The 19,861-nt window shown below is 36.5% G+C and overlaps 1 protein-coding gene across 1 annotated transcript in view; it reads left to right on the top strand.

The window, feature by feature from the left end:
• The window catches only part of BRINP3 (BMP/retinoic acid inducible neural specific 3), a 162,357-nt gene that overhangs the window by 52,746 nt on the left and 89,750 nt on the right, over window positions 1-19,861 (top strand). The window lies entirely within an intron of this gene.

Genomic DNA, 19,861 nt, shown 5'->3' with positions numbered 1-19,861 from the left:
ATGGCCATCAGTTACTTTTGTCAGAGACGGAAAGTGTGTGCACAAACTGCCTCAATGCAAGTTGCAGTTACAACTTGTAAGTTGGGGACTGCAGAAATAATGCATAGGTCTTGATGACTATACGTATGTACATACATATACACATATCCATATATATATATATGTATACACACACACACACACACACACATATATATATAATCTCTTTATTGCTTTGATCAAGGCACAGTATGGAATAATTAATAAGAGCTGTCCTCCCCCAAGCTAGAACTATGACGACGAGATACAAGAAGAGAGCAAACCAAGCATGGAGGAGGACAAACTAACATTGAAGCAATGATATGGTTGCTGCATATGCAGCAATCTCAGCACATTTTCAGTTGTTGTTATCCCAGACAATACATTTAAATATTTGCTGCAGTGCAATTTAGCAGATGATAATGAAATAGCAGGAAAATGCATGTGAAAGAAGATGGAAAATATTTTTTTTGCCTCCTCACAGGGAAGCTATCAAGTGTAGAAACAGGGAAATGATAAACAGAGCACTTGGAGGAAGGTGATTGCTATTAGCGAGCTCCTCCACTGTAAATTGGACCCTTGGGGAAAAAGGCAGAAGTTCCACTGAAGTGTAACAGAGTGCAATATCTGCTTCCACTGTCGACCATGCAGTCAGGGAATGCAGAGGAATGAGCTGCAAGAGGCACCAGTTTTAGAAATTCATCTGTACTCGCTATCTAATGCAGAGGAAAATCTTTTATAGAGAAAATCCTGAACAAGAAAGCTAAAGCACAGGATCCTTCTCATTSCAGCTTCAGACAACCACTGGTCCTTGTCCACTTTGCATCTTCAGTGCTCACTGCAGTCCCTGCACTAGAACTGCAATGTTGAGTTAATGTAAAATATTTTAGATGAATGGATGTACTGATGGACCACATCTCTTCTACAGTCCCAACCTAGGATAGTAATTTGGCATCAGCATTTAGATTACAGTGTAATCTGCTGTGATACATGAAGTGAAAGGTTTGAATTTCTACCTTAAAGAAAGTAATTGGTAATATCAGATTGGTAATATCAGATTGTAATACCTGTTGAAAGAATTGCCTTTGCATACAGAATTTTGCTCTATTACGCTTGTCCTGACTTGTATGTTCACTTTCTAAGTTGAATTTACAGAATAATAAAATAGATGTACACACAGAACATGTAGTTAATATAAATATGGTGTGAAGTGGATACAACTGGGCAGATATCACTATGGCCTAGAAATTACAACAAATTTAGTATTGAAACTTGGTGTATATAGCTGTGACTARCACATTTAGTCAGCCTGTCTATAATCCTAATGACAATTTAAAGGAAGTTTTTTCTTTTTTTTTTTTTAACATGAAAACAAACCTGATAGCATTTTATTCATTTATATCAAGCTATGAACTGCTTTTCCTTTATCGTTCAGAAGTTTCCAGCTAACTTTGACTCAGAAATTACAAATCAATAACGGGGTAAATCTTCCATCAAAAGGAAAAAAAAAAAAAAAAAAAAAAGCTGCTGTGAATGCTTTTTGCCAGAGCACATATAAATTCATTATTCCATACAGAATGAAACTAGGCAAAGATTACTTCTTGCTTGTTCATGTTCAAAAGCTTGCTCACTATCTGTGAGCCTCCAGAAGGACATTCTGACACAGTTCTTGTCCTTTTTGTTTGCTTATGGTATTTCTTAAGAAGAGGTGTGACTAGTATCAAGAAATACTTCTAAAAACTATGGTTAAGATTGCAATGGAGAAGTGTACAGATTAACTGGCAATGACCTTTTCAAGTAGAAGGGACTTCAACACAAATGCTCTTTGAACTTCCAGCATTTTCAGTTGTGCCTTTACGCCTTCGATCCTGACCTAGGGCAGCTGGAAATCTGTGAATTAAAATCCATGACTACCTTACTCCAAACACATCTCTTCACTTTCTACATAGAGGTCTTACAAACGGCATTATAAGTTAATAAACATTGGGCAATATTCAAAGCAGTTACACCTCCTCTGATGAATTTATGGTAGAGACGCTTTCAATTGGCCATGCATTTTATATTATCTTATTTTGTTGAAGTAATGTTTTGTCATTCACATATACTGTACATATCTACTGTATTCATCATATAGGAGTGGCATATTATTTGTAAAATGAGACAACAAAATATTCTACTTTTATTTATTAGTCTATTAAGAGGTCACTGTGTGAATYTTAGTTTTAACATGCTGTGGCCTGTAATTTATGTAACAAAGCTTGTTGATGATGGAGCTTAGGGTATTGGGACACCATTAAAATATAAATAACAAAGGGGAATTAATTACATCCAAAGCCTTCAAGGTTGATATATTCAGGCTGGAATTAAAAGGTCATTAGTTACTCTGTTAAAGTCATTTGAGATTTTGATTGATAAAGTAAAAACTGAACATTTCTATTCTGAAGATTGATTAATAAGCATATGTACTATTTTCATGATAGAAAATCATACTATTGGTTAAAAATCTAATTTCTTAAATACTTTGGGAAAAAAATGAGCTGCTACTGTAATGTCCTTTAACTAGAAAAAATTGAGTCACATCTGTAACGAATGGGGTACAGTTTTGGCTGTTCTCCAGTTCTCCAGAAATTCACATAGCTCAATGTGAATAGACGGCTGAGCCAAAACCCATGCAGCTAATTTTAGTTGGCTGAAATCAACACCATCTGGATGTCTAGCCTTGGTAACTTTATATTGATCCAATTCTATATGAACAATTTGATCTCAAAGACATAAGCTAGCTTTCAGATTCATAGCTTTTAATGGGATGTCTTTTTTGGATATCGTCTCCTGACAGCAATTCAGATCCTGTAACTTTCTTTTTTTTAGGAGAGAATAATTATATTTTCTATCTGCATATCTGTTCAATGTAAGCACTGGTGCCTCCCCAACTTTTTTTTTTTTTTTTTTTTTTTTTTTTTTTTTTTTTTTTTTAAAAATATTTTTTTTTTTTTTTTTTTTTATTATTTTAAATTTTTGTTTCTCCCCTTTTTTTTTTTTTTTTTTTTTTTTTTTTTTTTTTTTACAATTTGGGAAAAAATATTTCAATTTATTTTCTCCCCAAAACCACATGAATTCAGATCAGCTATATATCTGCTTGCTTATCAGTTATGTTAATCCAATCAAGAAAGAAGAACAATGTGATTCATGTCACAGTCATAACTTACTGGCACTCTGACTACTGCAGCAAATACATACAATGAAATTTCCCCAGCACGAAATGCAAGGGAAATATTTTCAGTACATTCAAACAATGAACATGCTATGAAAAATAATCTGCTAATGGACATGCTGAGAATGTTGAATGAGGAGTTCAAATTGATTAGACATTTTTTCTTGTTAATAATTTACTCAAATATAGTTTTGATTCAGTTTTAAGACTGTCTGAGTGAAAATAATGTTTAAAATTCTTTGTGGCTCATGTATTTATTTTGTGAATATCTCTTCATCTGCTTCAGTGGGCTTTGTAAYGAGCTCCAATAGAGTAAATCATCATAAAACTTAGTGTTCATTTTATCATTTGCTTCTTTAATCCTAGGGCTTGGTGTAAAAAATAATTTGTCAGAACTGTGACTGCTTTTCCCCTGCTAAGACCTCTAAATAAGCCAATCAGATGTTCTAAACTATGAGATTGTCCACTTTTCTGGCCTTTTTTTTTTTTTTTTAGTTAGTAGCATCTTCTTCATAGCTCACTAATGGCTTTATTATCTGCAATTAACGCATCTATATTATGGATAGTTTATGACTCATGTATCTCTTATAAGTAAATATGTATTTGTATTTATTTTTTTTAATCTATTGCAAATTAAAAGCACTCACAAATTCATTCTTCTTTAATGACTGATTTCCATGCAGTTCTAAAACATTTCAACTTCTGCCATTTCGTCAGTGGTGGGTAACTTTGTCTTTGTGTGATATCACAACCTCACTTAACAGTATCAGCGGATCTGAAGTCCTAAAGCCCCAAACAAGTTCACATAACATGAATCTCCCAAAAAATGTTTATTAGGCACTGGATAAGCCGAGAGAGTTGCTTGTCTTTGATGTTGGGATAAACAACTTCCACCTCATTAGTGAGGACACCTCCCAATGTTAGGAGGCCTCCAGTGGCCCACAGCAAATTTGCATACCTACAGCAGGTGCAGAACAAACACTATTCATTTCTTAGTCCCCAGCCACTTCTGAACTTCTTCACATTGATCTTTATTCACTTCATTAGGTGTGTCTCCAGAATTGTATTTAGAAGATTGCTGTGTTATCTGAGCAATCATTCAATGTATTTTGAAGGCTCATCCTTGTAAAGATGCCTCAGGGAGAAGTTAGATATTCAAATTACTGGAAAATTCCAGGTAGAGATACAAAGGAAGATGAACATTTGCGATTTTTTATACCTATTTTTGATCTTATTTAAACAATTAAGTTAGTGGCCAAGTGGGAGAGGGAAAGGAGAAAGAGAATTACAGATACTTAGCATATTCACTGCTTAGTGAAGCAGGTACTGAAATTACAGATTCCACCTTAAATTAAAATTACTCTACCTTTAAATTTAATCATTAAACTTAACTCCCTTTCCACTAGCAAAGTTTGACAAGAATTCCTCAAAAATCCACTGTTTCCATCTTTGTTATGTTGTGGCACATTTTAAATGCCGAGGATGTCCAGCGGGGAGAAGTGGGTCATTTCAATAGAATCGCTCTATTCTTTGAGTTAGCTTGATTAAGGAAAGAGGTGGTCCCCATGTGAAAGTGAGTTTGGTCTGAAGTGTGCTGCTTGTTTCTGCCATTGCTGGTGTTTGTGTGTGCCCTATATAGAAAAAGAAGCTGAAGTTATTACAGAGGCCCCTAAAACCCATGCCCAAATTCTCTTCTTATCTTGTCTATAAACCCTCTGCCAGCAGAGGTATGGTAGGTTTAGATATGGAACATGTGGCCAGCATGCACAAAGCACCAAGCAGTTACGCTCAGATTGACATGCATTTAGGTAGAAGACCAATTTCAGTGAAGGGTAGGTARAGATGGAAAGTACTCCAGTAGACGAAAGGTTAGACTGCTATCTCCTCACCCTGTCTCTCTAGCGTCATCTGCTTGAAAGATCCATTTTTGTTAGTGAGGATTTAACTATGACAGATACAGTTCAACATGATGGTGTATGCAATTGTAAAAATATAACAAAATCAAGCACACCCTCTAATCTCTGCTCTGATGCTCTGAATAATATACTTGGCTGCTGTCAGCGGTATGACTGACAGCTTGGTGCAAAGATATTAAAACTAACAGAGCCATCTACCCAGTCTCACTTTCACCTTCCCGATGGTGTTCAAAGCTTGTCTAAGTGATGTGGCCTATTTGACTGTAACTCCAAATATATCTGAATCTTGTCTACTTTGACTATTAACATTTTTTAATAGTTATAAAAATAGTGTTTAGATCATCCTGTGATACAATAGCAGTTAGCTTGGTAAGAAAAAAATATCTTAAAGTCCATATTCTTTTCTCCTTGGGAGAGCGAGTATAGCTCTTAGGTCTGTGTACATCTGTACAGAAGCGCAGATAACTGCATCTTGCACGTTTCAAGGAGAATAAACAAGCTATGGTTGTTAGGAGCAGCAACAGTTGCCTAGGGTTATTGAAGCTCAGCCACCGAATAGAAGTGTGATGAAGCCCTTTAAAAGCAAAAGAGTGAACATAAGACCTTCCCACAAACTATCTTACAAAGACCTAAACATTTTTTTTTTCAAATAATTTTTGCAGAAGCAACGTCATCTTGGAAGAGGCAGCTTAAATGATTTGCAAAGCATCCTTACTTGTTCTTCCCTTCTTCCTTTGCCTCCTTGCTCCCCTCACCCTCCAGAAATACAGGGCCACTTAAAATCAGCCTTCTCCCAGGCATATCCCTCTTAAAATGCTTTTCTAATTCCTCCCACTTAGTTCCAGCCAGGCTTTCCTCAACAGGTTCACTCTATAGGCAGCTGTGGCTTCTTTCTAATCCAAGCAAAAGCACTAGCCCTCTCCTTGCCCATCCCTAGACAGAAGCCTTTGGTCACCTTACGCTTCATCATCCCCACAGCACAAAAGCATATGTTGCAGAATAGTTGAGGGGAAGAGTGTGGGATTTCTACCCATGCACTGCTGGTTGATTTAAAAAAGCAGTACAATGACTGGCTGAAAAGAGGAGAAATATAATGGTCACCCCAAATTTGTCCTATGTATATTCTTGCTATCTTGAATTCCAGAGAACAAAGGGATGGAAGCAGTAACAGGCAAGCTGGTTCCTCTGCTAACATTCCCAGTCACCGTTTACCAGGTTATGTTCTCCCTGAGCWGCTCCTTCTAAAATCCTACTCTTCTTGTATTAAAGAAAAGCATTAATTATATTCCCAGCATAGACATTTATGATTACAGACAGTGGCACAAAATGGTGCCTTAAATAATATTTTAGAAATAGAATTATTATGTTTCTCATCTATAAGGAATAAGTTTCTCAAGCTCTATAATTTTTCCTGCAGGTAAGCTGAGGCTTCATGAAGCTAGGTTCTATGTTTAAAAATGTGCCAATTTACTATAGTCATAGCTGAAATAAGATATGCTTAGTTCTCAAAATGCCTAAAACTCCTTCTCAAGAGTCATATCAGGGGCACACTCAGTAGTCAGGCAGGTTTTTTGTGTCCCAGAATACCTGGTGGAAAAATGAAAATATTTGTTTTGCTATTACACAAAGATGTAAGGATATAATAATTGAGCTATAAAGAGTATGCCTAGTCACCTGTGAAAATGGGATAGGATCTCTTATGTTGAAAAGCAATTTTCAATGCCATGCATAGCCCACTAAAACCATTTAAATCCCAGAGTTGTTGGGTGAGCAAGAATAGTAGATTATTTTGGTTCTCGGTGAGTTTAAGATGAAGATGATATTCTGGTTTCAAGTACTTGGTTTAGGAATCTTAAAAACGCAGTTTCAATTATACTTCCTCAACTTTTTGACAAGAAAGATCCGAAGCAGAAYGTTCTTGTGAACTTTAGCACGTCCACAGAGCTTCTGCATTTCAGCTTCCACAGCCAGCATGTAAAAGCCAGTTAGTAAAAGTTTTCTGAAACATCAATCTACTCCATTTCCAGTGTGATGGCAATCCCTGTAGGGAACCGTTATTATCACAGCCACCCCGAACAACCCGAAACTACCATGCTAGTAAAAGCAGGGGAGGGGTAGGACTATACCCTTTGCTCATGTTTTGCTATAGCTTATCCACACTCCCGTTTTTGCTGTGCTTGCCCACACGTTTCAATGATGCCAATGTCTTCACAGGAAGAGCTGTTTGTCACCCTGCCTCCAGCCGTCACCTCCACCTTACAGGCACATCTGAATTACTGACTATGGGACTGAAAGGGCAGGATATGGCCACAGCTGTAGATTATTAAAGACTGACAGCTGGTCTGTGGAAACTTGGGAAATGGAGTTTCCCAATAAATAATGCTCCTCTGCTTTGAAAAAAAATACGTCTTCCTGTTTTCCTTCCCAGTGGGAATATCGGCTTCTAAAGAACTAACTGTTTTTAGAGTATTCATCTGAAATCTTAATAATCTTTGTAACTCTTATTTTTTTTTTCAAGAATTTTGATGTATACGGAATGAGTACTTTGCACTACTGTTACCAATCACTGAAGCATAAATGCATTTAGGTGAGGTAACAACTTGAGCCAAGTAAGAGCTAAAGGAGAAAAACACCTCTGYAAATAAACTTCCTTTCGTGAAATTTTGCTCAAATCACACAGAGGCAACTAGCTATTTTTGTAAGGTCATACGTGTGAAAGACAACATACATCCCTTTTGTTGTAGACAGAACCAATGTTTCCTCTCTCTATGACTTTAAGAAAGACACAATTGCTTGATTTCAGAGATCAGTGGCAATTTTTCTTTCTGACTAATCCTATGTGTAGGAATTTATTTATTTTTCTTCTCTCTGCCCATATTTAAGATAAAACATAACACATCGATTATCTAAAAATAGCCCTCAAATCTTAATAGAAAAYTAAAATTTATAGAAAATATATTTTTTACCCCACTAGGCCTCAACTTGAGTGTAATTAAAATGAGATCTTTAGTGACGTCTCTGAGTCAAAAAGTTTTAGGTTCATGGAACTGTTAGTCTTAAGGAACTGTTAGTCTTAAGAAAAAATAAACTTGAAATATTTTGTATATCCCTGAAGCAAACCATTTTACATAAGCATAATGACTCTACTGAAACACTAGCATAGCTAGCAAATACTGTACATTTAACTTATTTTCGTTAGAAAATAATATTCATGACTGCACAGCTCTAGACTACAGTTTCACTCTGGCACTCCAGAATAGTACTGCATGCATCCTGCAACATTCACTGTGYGATTAATCCTTTATAAAATATAATAATTATAATTAGCACATTAAGATTTCATTTATTTCAGCCTCTAATATCGACTTGTAGCAAATCCTTACCCTGCACAAAATGTAATTAAACTCAATTCTTTTGCTGATGGTTCTTTATTTTCCTTCAGCGATAATGTTTCTACACTCTGTTCAGGAACTATTGTGCAGGGATAGTGCAGTAATTACCGCTATTATTACTTCGTGTATTGGGAACCTTCAACAGACCAAGACTCCCTCATCTTGGAGGGTGTGAGAAAGGGCCTACAAAATGCTTGAACTCTAAGTAGGAAGCAAGAGCGAGTGGATGGATACCAGCAGAAGGGGAGTACAGGAAGTTACATGGCATCATTAATCAGCATGGTAGTTCTATTCAGATTTGCAGTGCTGTAATCACACACACACACAAAAAAAATAGGTCTCAGAGAGATCTCCTGTTCAGCATTCTTTGCCACAGATAAAGCTTCTTTCTTCCCCATTTTTACCACCCCTTTCTGAATAAGCTTCTTATATTAGTAAACATTTACCATGTCCTCTAGAAGCATGGCTTCTTTGAAAAAAAAAAATAAAAACAAATTTCCAACTTTTCCTAAGAAGAAAATATTTCTTTCATTTTTCTTTATCTCCATGTCAAAAAGATTTAAACGGATTTTTCTTTTTATGCTTTTACTATCTTTCTTTGAATGTAGTATTCTAGCTGAGAACTTACCAGCACTCTGGAAAGTGAAAGAGCTATTTTGCTCTTGTAGGTAAAATATTCTCATTGTAAGTAAGAGTTTACTATGTTGGCAGTGAAATGCCAAGCAGATTTTGGTTGTTTGATTGTTACCTTGCTCTTTTTTTTTTTTTTTAATCAAATTCCATCCTTTGAATTTTCCACCATCTCTCTGGTTTCTCAATACGATTTTGATTTCTTTTCCTTGAGAAACACTTGCCAAAACCCTCAGTTTAGTGTCATCTGCGTGTTTTATGGATATACTTTCCAACATCCTACTCAATAATAAAAAATTTAAAAAGGACCAGGTAATATCTGTAGACTCCCTCAGGTGATCCCTTTCTGTACCACCAATAATATACTCCTTGAAAGGGATTTATGTCCTACTTCTACGTTCAAATAAGCCACTGTAAATCACTCTTCCCAAGGAAAGATACAAAAAAACTTCATGAGTTGTTCTGGAAGTAGGTGGATACTAAGAGATGAAATTGCAGTATGAAAGACTCCTGGCTGATTCACAGYGCATAGTTTTTGCACTTTGTGGTGATTACTGGGGCTACAGAGCTGCAGCAGCAATGGAGAAGATCGCRGGAGCCTGCAGTTAGGTCATAAATTATTCTTTGCAAAAATCTTTTCTCTTTATGTGTGTCATAAAAGTGCCATTTATATTTACAGAATGCTACAAAAGTTCCTCTACAAAACCAAAATTTGCATGTTTCTTAAGTTTTATGATATATATTTTTCTCACACAAGCCAAAGTACACCAGCCTATTAACTAGAGAGAGAACAGATTAAAAATTACTATGTATGTGAAAAGTGTTTGATTTATAATCATTTTAAGTAGTTTCAGCTTTTGCATTTTTGACTTTTCATAGGTTTAGAAAAGCAATACAACATTGAGGCAAGCATGTGGAAGTTCTTTTACTGTAATTTCCTTCAATTTCAGTAATTGTATCGATTTTTACATGATGATGCAACACTGCGTAAAAACAAGAGTTACAACAAACTAATTCAAGCATTTTATTAAAAAAAGTCTCATACTGCTGCACCTCTTTGATTTTTCCTTGAAACTGAAATAAAGAGAAGGAATGAAATCACCTGCTGTTACAATTAGCATTTAAATAGTCTCCATTTGGCAGTGAATTTTGCAATCTCACTCAGGTTAAAGAGGTGAAGAAAGTGTTTGTTGCTGTTTGTGCAAGTGTTGCTGGGTCAGGCTTCTCCTGAAAGTATTTGAGGATTCATGACTATGTCTGAAGTGGTGGACTCCAGTGTGCATCCTAATTCTCCTCATCAAGGCCATGCTTTGTTTTTGACCAYGTTCAAACTAAGATGTCCACAGTCTTCCTGTGCCTTGATTTCCTTGGGGGAAAAAAAGACCTATGGAGGTGGGCTGGAAAAGACTTCTAGGTGGGTTTGTGATATGGTGCATCTCACAGTGTGCACCTTCCTGCAGCTCTATCTCAGCAGGAGGGATGAAATCTCAGYGAGGAGTCTTCATGAAGACAGGTTTAGACTGTCCTCAGAGAGGGAACACTTCATGGGTTCCCTGCAGCAAATCTTTTCTAACTTCCAGGAGCGTATCTGAGGAAACCCTGTGTTCTTTTTTTTTAACTTACTTTTCTACTTTTTCCTAATTTGATTTCAGTGAGGTGGGACCACTTTTGCTAGCAGCCACCCCTGGACATGGATGTCTATGATTCCCACAGGTCAGAAAGAATTACGCACCACTGCAAGGTGACCCTGTGGCAAGGGTAATAAATCTCATCTCTGCACAGAACTGTCAGGCTCAAGATGAGCAAAAAGTAGGAGTAATCAAGAGGATAGTTCTATCTCTCTATGCATTGGTATTGCTCTCATGACACAAGGTTTGAACTCTTGCCAGAAAATCAAAAGAGAAATGTCAACCTTGCAGCATACAGCAGTTCTAACTGARAAAAGATGAATGTATCTATGAATGTTGATGACAGTATATAGTTTTGTGCTAAGGCAGCGATATGTGCTACAGAACAGCTTTGTTCAAACCAGCTCAATGCACAAGCATCAGTTAACATTTAGTTTGGTGAGAAAGGGATCTTGGACCACGCTATCTTTTTTTCAGTGCTTACACTTTTTGAGACAATGAGATCAAACCCTAGTACCATCTATTTTACCRTATTGTTTTCACTGGGAGTGCTTATGAATATTCTGATTAGCACTCATTTATAACATGTTTGAGAGAGATATATATTTGTCCTAGGAACTGGAGCTGGAGTTCCCTTCATGTTGGCCACGATACAACCATCAGATGGTAAAAGTGCTAATTTGTTGCCACATTGAATTGTATTCAAGCTGGCAGTCTAGATGGGCAAGATTTTGTAAGCCATCATGGGCCTCTATAGATCTGCAGCAATGCACTGGCATCGTTCATAATAACAACATAGATTACTTAATTTATCCTCTCACCTCTATCACTTTATGCAATGCATATTTATTATATATAAAATACTGGAATATATTTAACACACTGTAGTCTCTGGGTTTATGAGAAACAGCGCATACCATGAAGGTGCAYTGGTATTTTTTTGTAGCAGGATTGCAAAACTGGCATGCTCGACAATAGGATGGAAATCATTCTGGCCAAGATATAAATAGCTAAGGTTAACTTTGGTGTGGCCAAAACAGAATCTCCCCTAATTGCCCAGCGTTGCTCCTGACACAGAGAAATTGGACAAAACCACCATCACATCTGTCAGACATATGGCTTGAATAGCCAGTTAATCTTGGATGTGTTTCTTGATCCATACAGCCACRTGGCATTCTGTGTCCTTCTAAGGAACATTTCTAGGAAAATATGAAAGCTTTCACACAAGCCCCTGCTACCTTACATGATGTAGTGCAGCAGCTCCAGCAGTGGGGTCCTAAGCACAGTTGCTATGCTGCTGCTAATGAAAGACACTGTTAGTGCAAGCCATTCAGAGCAGGCTTTGGATCAGCCAGCTTAGTACAGAGGTAGAGTAAGCTTGGGTAGAGTTAAACACTTGTGAGAATATGCCGTGCATCACTTCTGGTCACTGTGAAAGATGTCCTTCTTCTGCAATTCTTGTCTCCGTCACTGCTGRATGCACAAAGTCTCTCAAAGTCTCCTTCCTTCTTAATCAGGGACAGTTTTCATGGTATTATAAATAAAATTTAGGCTAAGTGTGTTCATTATATCACATATAAACAATGCTTTATCTCCCACTGGTGCTAATATATTATTTGAAAATTTTCACCATCGCTTATACTTTTCTCTCTCAGATCCACTTAACAAAGGTGCTGTGCAGGATAATGAAGTGGATGCAGCCCCACGTATATTTTACAATAAACAAAAATGTATTCTCAATAAATATACATTTACAGTAGCAAAATTCAAAACAGAGCTTAATTTGATCTGATATCAATTTTTAAAAACTCACATATAGACTCTATAGAGAGATTAACCGTYTCATTCAGCATTTTTAATGTAGTCGGGCTTCAGAACAGTTTTAGTTCCATATAAATTCTCCGACATTTATACTGTAAGATGCATCGCAAAGTGAACTATCTTGTTTTAGCAAAGTCTCAGAGTCTTGAAAACTACAGAAAGTGAAAAGAATAACACCAGAACCATTTTTAATAAAGCACAATTCCAAAATTCCAAATTTATTTGGGAATTAACACAACTAATTGTGCTGGTAGAAAAAATTGCCTTTATAAGTGCAAGTAGAGGTTAAGTAATGATGTCATCTATCAGTGCTATAAATAGTACTTCTCAGATGTATTCTGCAAGAATGACGTCRACGCAAAACAGAAAGTATCTTATCTGGCAAGATATACTAACAAATGGTATAGAAAATGAGCCAAATAAGCTTCTACTCTGTAGAAGGTTGTTTAAGTTTATATAGCATTCTTACTGGAAACAGCAGTTCTGGATATTATGTGTAGCMTAGTAGATAAGGCTTTGGATCAGTYTTASTTTGAGAATTTGATGCCTCTGCTATCCAATCGCTCTTTGCCTTCAGGCCAGTCATTTAAGGTTTCTTTTCCCCACTTTGTGCAGGCAGGAGCAACATCAGCCTTTGGTTTGTGCAGACAGGAGTTTGATCTCTGCGTGGCACCTAGCCTAAGCTAATAGTGAGCAGCAGCAATATTCCAGAAAAACAAAAAAATAAAATAAAAAATTTGAAAGGATTTAAGAGCTTATGTTCTCTGCTGCACTCATTTGGCTATAAAGCTTTTTGGTCTGCTCCGAATATGGGACAGAATGAGGTCATGTCTCCTCACGACGCTCTGTATAGATGAACTTTAATTCTAACCAAGCTTCAGTTTTCCTAACGGAAAATTATGTGAATAAAAATCACTTTCAAYTTTAAATTATTACCCACAGAGTATGTTTTTAGCTCTGTGCCTCTCTATTAGCCAGTRCAACAGATTGATTTTGTTGTTCTGAAACACAAATGCTAAAAATAGAAATAAAAGAAGACATTTCAAACACTTTGAGGCTATGAATTGTATCACATATTGATGATGAATTTGAGCAGTTTGTGTTTCCCCAATGATTCATTGGGGAGTGTCCATCAACTTTAATCAATGAACCCTCCATTATGCTTTATTTTYTCCAACAGATTTTTGATGCTGATTCTATCTTCAAAAAATTATTTTTGCTTATGTTGTTTCACACACTAAAACATTCTCACGCATTCAACTTTTTTCCTTATCTCTACAAGAAATCTAGTTCCATTCCTTTTATTTTAATCAGAGCAAAAACAGAAGGGAGAAGAATCTGATTTTCTTGTTGATTTTGCAGCAGTAGTACGTCCAGTCAAATCTGTAAATACTCTCCTCAGGGAGATCTCTGGAGATTTCTTTTGAGTTCTATTTTTCGTATGAACTTCCAGAGTGATTAGGTTGTGTTCAGGCACAGGAACAACTACAGGAACAGGACCATGGCTCCTAACACTAGATTAAAAAGACTATAAAGCTACCCTTCTGCTTTTCTTTCTCATCAYTCTTCTTCTTACTGTGTCAAAAATCACTCCTCCAGGATAGACTTCACCATTTTAATGGCTAGCTAGTGTTTTAGCTATAAATAAGATACTTGCTTTGAAAATGTTCGAGTAAGCAGAGTAAAGATGATCTGCGCACTGTGGAAAGCAAGGAAAATAATTTTTATATTATCAGCACAAAATTCAAATTCATACTTTTTTATTACATTGAATTCTAGATAGTGTAGTTGAAAATAAATGGAAAGAAATGCAAATACCAAATTCAAATTTGATGAAAATTTTCCGATTTCATTAGTCTTCTACAAGTCTAGGCAAACCCATAATTTTTGCAAATCTGTTGGAATGAAGACCTTTTGTAAGTGTAAATGATCAGCCTGGAGAATAAGCAACTCCTATGGGCAGATGTCAGCAGGGAAATGAGAATGTTTTGAGCTTGCCAAGACTGTGGGAAGCTTGGATTAGTCTGAGAAACAGAGGTACAAAACATTATAATCTCTCTTGATACTATCCAAGGGGAAAATGAACAGCCTTGTTATCCCTTTTGGACAYGTGCCAAAGCATGAAATCAATATTGAACTTCTCACAGGAAAGCATGAAGGTATAGACTAGCTATAATGAAAGGTGACCTGGACATTTTGTAATTAATTGGATGGACAGCTACTTGCGACTCCAAAACATGACTCACTATTAGATGGATACTTTCAGCCTAGTTTTTTGAACATTTTGGCATCGGAAACATTTATATACCACTTCCTCTTGCAAATTTTTTGTAATTTGCAATATACTACGAGTAAGCTGTATTTCTTCATACTGTTGCTCTATATTGCTTGGGTGATAGAGCTTCTTCTGAAGCAATGAAGATTAAGTCACAAGAGTGCTGGAAGCATGTCAGAAATTGTAGGTAAAAGACAAACACAAAGCTACACRAGTGTATAGAGGAAAGAAAATCCCTCATGGATTTCATCAGAGGAGGAATTTTAGGCACTTATTTATGTTATAGATGTTAAATTCMTATCAGACATGCACAAAATCTTTCYTTCTTGTAGTAAGTGCTCCAGTGCTCARAACAGCTAAGAATTTCCAAATCATTTATGTCACAGTGACTGGGAAAGTCATCTGATTGACTCTGAATGAAAGTAGTCAAAAAAAGGAAAGACATTTTAATATATTGTAGGTATATAGTTTATACAATTTTTATTAAAATTAATTCATACATTTCTATAAATTTCATAAGCATAATTCAAGAACATAGTGAAGCCAATATTAATGAATTCTAGTTCTGGAAGTAGAATTTCAAATGCAAGGAAATTGATAAGATGAAAAGACTTACAAAGGGAAAAATGTTACTAGGATATTTCAAAGGAATGCTATATTAAGATAAAAAGAACTCCCGATGATAGTGATGCTTCATTATGAGAGTGAAAAATAGTATAAATATCAGCAATAATATGGAAAATGTACATGCATTCAAAATTATTTCTGTTTTGAGTTTTGGAAAATGCCAGAYGACCGTGGTGGTTGGGTTAATGAAAGAAATACTTTTGATTCCATCAGTGCGAAATGTGTTTAAAACTAGGGTTTTGACATCTTGAAATGTTACTTTTCACCACCAAGTCTGGATAAGTGAGACGACTGATGAATTTTTAGAGACCTACATATGATATATTCTATATTAGCAGGTCGAGATTTTGTTTCCAATTAATCAAAGTTGTTATATTGGCCATATTGCAATGTTTTCATCTATTATTGTGTTTCTGTACCTAGGTAAATATTCTCAGAAGGCTACTCAGTCTCTGTTTGACCTTGTCTTTCTTAGTCAAACAGATTGAATTCTCCAAGTATTTCGACAGAAAATGCTTTCTAACTCCCTTCTCATTTCCCAATTCCCTTCTCCCTCACCTTGCATACTAAAACCTAGCTTTTATGGACATTTACCAAAGGTTGTGGTAGTTTTTCCATCATTTAAGTGGTTCTAATGAATACAGAAATTTCAATGGGTTGTATTCTTAAGGAGGATTTTTTTCACTCAACAATTTATGAATAATGTGACCTTGGATGTTAGCTGTGTTTGCTTCTATCCATAACTAGGAGAAGCTCCATCTTAAAAGTGAATTTTTCAGTGTTCTCTGCTAGCAAGTATTTTGCACACTTATGTGTTACTGTTGGAGCACTGCTGGTAGCTGCAAGGTTTTTGCTGCCTCTTTTATAATATCTGTAGGAACAAGATGCCACTGGAGCTAAAAAGCGTAGGTACCTTTCACGCTAAGCCAGGTTTCTCTCTTCCTGGAGAGTGGAATTAGCCTGATGTTTGGTTGACTTTTTTCTTCCCACGCTTAAAGTAGGTGTCCTCTCATTTTGTATCATCTTGACCTTATTCAAGACCTTATATGGGCTCAGTCCTTGAGAAAGCCTTGGGTATTTAAGGAAAATAGGCAGTGGAAAACACCATAAATTCTTGCATTGAGTTCTTCTGCCAACAGATTAACTTGCAGCTGCTTGGGGAACTTTGGCTTCAAAATCCCACTGTCATTTCAGCCATTTTAAGCATTCATCTTCCCACCAGCCAAAAGTGGAGCAGTGTCATGTAGAAGACATTAAAAGAAGTAAATGGAACAGAGTTTTCTGGTATTAAAATTGCCATGAAATTAGTTCCCTAAGYATACCTTCCAAATTACATACACACCACTGTTTATTCACATTTATGCTTAGTGGCATTAATGCCATTTTATGAAACACCCAAGTCGCTAATAATGAGACCTAATGTTGCTAATTCCAGTAARTTTGCCTAATCCACTTGTGAGGGACTGTTGACTAAATAAAGCATATATTCACCTYGTTCATTTGTGCTATATGCTAGAACTTTATCTGATGCAAAATGTAACTTGAAGGCAACTTACCTGAAATAATGATGTATTTCTGTGTCCTCAGAAAAATTAGGCTGAGCACTGAAATTATAACTTTTTTGGCATCCAATATCACAGCAATATGAGAAACACAGGACTGGAGSGATATTATGTTATTATAAATTGTCAGCCTGCAAATCCGTTAAAGTGGATCTAATTTATARAGGAGGAATCTAACAAAAAAAATCTTGTAAATGTGAGCTTTACATAGGCTTTTTTTTTAATCATAAAATCTTCATCCTACTCTTTTTGCTTCCTATTCATTGAAGCATTCCTCCCTTGCGTATGTCTGAGACCCTCTGTGTGTGTGCCTGACCTTAGGGAAGACTATAGTGTTCATGCAGAAGTCCGTCACAGTCAGTGTAGACCTCATAGTAGGCTCTGGCTTAATCATCTGTGATGGCAGAGATTATATTCATATTTCAAATCTTCAAAACACAGTAAGTAGAATGGCTAATTCTGTTTTTTTTTTTAATTTGTTTCCATCGGATGTTTTATATAGAACTTTTCCTATACTTTGCCATACCATATCATTTAAGATGTATTGAAATGAAAGCAGTGGTAGAAGAAAATGTAAAATTTCTATATTAGAAAAAAAGTAATGGCTTGAAATCTAAAAGAGGAATTGGAAACCCTTCTTTTTTCGAATTACTTTCAGATCCTCATGTAATTTAAGCTCCTTTCAAGCGAAAAATGTGTCCACGGTAGTTTACAAAGAAGTGCCATGTGTCATAAAATTATTCCTAGATTGAGCATCACTCTGAATGTCAGAATATAACAAAGCAAATAGGAAATAGTAGGGAATGATGAGCAAAATAGCCCTGAAATAAAAGCTGTGGTTTAAATTATACTTTTCTTTACCCCCTCCCCAACTCCTTGACTGATCATCTGTCCACTGAACCTTGTCCGACTGCAACAAATGGCAGGAGACCCCACTCGGCAGGCAGAGAGGCTGTGGCACGTGTACCGTGCAGCCGTCTGTAATTTGCACTACAGGGCTGCCAGGTTCTTCTTCTGTTAACTAACCGGCCAGGAAATAGGGTTTTGGTAGGACATATCAGTCTATGCTTCTATTATGTAGGAGGATGGAGGGAGCACTGCCCATGGCCCCTAGCACTACTTATGATAGTAATGAAGTCCCATTACAGGCGCCATTCATGTCTCCTCTCTCTCCTACAGACTCAGGAACTCAAAGTCACCATCCTTCTCAACAATAGCCTTGGCCATGAGCACCGAGAAACTCTCTCCAGTGACTAACACATTGTTTCGCCTTGAAATACATGGGCAGTGTAGAGGGCACCACCTGCTCCTAAATCTTAGCTTCTTGATAGCACTGTAACAGCTGCTGGTCCTGGCTCTTGAACAGGAGAAGAGGAGGAGGAAAGAATAAGCTTCTAGTACCTCCAGTGTTTGTATTTAGGGTGTAATTGGTTTTCTTGACCAGCAGCCAGTTCTGACGCTATGCTGTTTTGTGGGAGGCGTTCTCCTGATGAATGGTTCTCCAGTGACTTTGGATTGCCGTATTTTCCAAGCTAAAATCATTAACTCTGTCAGACCTGCTAGGCTGCCATTGGCAATAGGCAGGAGCATGATTTCCAAAGGAGAATAATGCACATTCAGTACAAAAATAGTCGTTTGGAGGGCTAGCGCATTTATATTAAAGGAGAATGGCTGCGAGAGAAACAGATAAGTAAATAAAGGTTTGGCTTCACTCTGTGATGAGAGAGGGGAGAACGGAAGAGGAAAAAATATACTGTTGTTTACAAGGTGATATCAAGAGAAAAAATGGAATTTGTTTTTATATATATATATACACACAATATATATATGTATACATAGATACATATATGTACATATAGATAAATATTCATGTATTATAGATCTATGTATATGAAGATATGCAATATACATAAGACATAATATATAAAAGACATATAAAAGGAACATAAAGATATGATTTTACTGTAACATTTTTTAAAAAGAGAAATTAGTTATAATTTCAAGACTGCAGTTACGAATGCCTTTCAAGTATCCAGGAAGTGCTGGCAAAAGACTCCTCATTCAATCTGCTAGAAATAGTGAAAAGAAAATACTCAGCCCTGAGCTCCAGCGCAGGCTTCTCTGCTTTCATGGTTTGTTGTTACCTGCCTGTCTCATTTCCAAAATTGGACCTCTTTCCTCAAATTTCCTGCTGGAGAAGCTGCTAGTTACTTCTTGCTTGTCCACAGCTAGATATCAGCTCTCCTTGTAGCTGTGCAGCCTACTTTGTGTTGCCTTGTATCCCTCTTTTGCCTGCAGAAATGAAGCTTCTCCTCATCTCTCCCAGAGGCTTTAGGACTTAATCTCTCAATGCTCCAAAACATGTGAAAAAAGGAAGGAAAAGAGGAGAGTCGATTATTGAGGCCTTTAAAAGCTTTGGCTCATCCTCTCACTGTTGCAAAATTGTGTAATCTTTTTTTAAAAATTCAGCTCCCATATTCCATGCCATCATTTTTCCATAGCAATGAACTTCAAAGGATGATTACTTGCTGTGCTATTAATTATTTCCATTTGCATGCTCCAAATCAGAAAAGAACACCCTGAGATTTTCCTAAAAGCATTATCCTACTTCGCTTCTCTAAAAGAGCATAAAATATGGCACAATGATCTTTCTGTCACAAAAGCTGGGGCAGAAGGGTCCTCTAACTCAGGTTTGATTAATTAAACCAAAGACATTTCTTATTATGACAGAATAACTCAGTTTTCAGTAAATAGAGAACTTCTAACACAATGCAAGGAGCT

This window comes from Rhea americana, unplaced genomic scaffold, assembly GCF_003343005.1.
Source record: "Rhea americana isolate MKP2758 unplaced genomic scaffold, rheAme1 scaffold_188, whole genome shotgun sequence".
In the NCBI taxonomy this organism is placed as follows: Eukaryota; Metazoa; Chordata; class Aves; order Rheiformes; family Rheidae; genus Rhea; species Rhea americana.
Note: the sequence above shows the minus strand (reverse complement) of the source record. Positions and strands in the feature narration are given on the sequence as shown.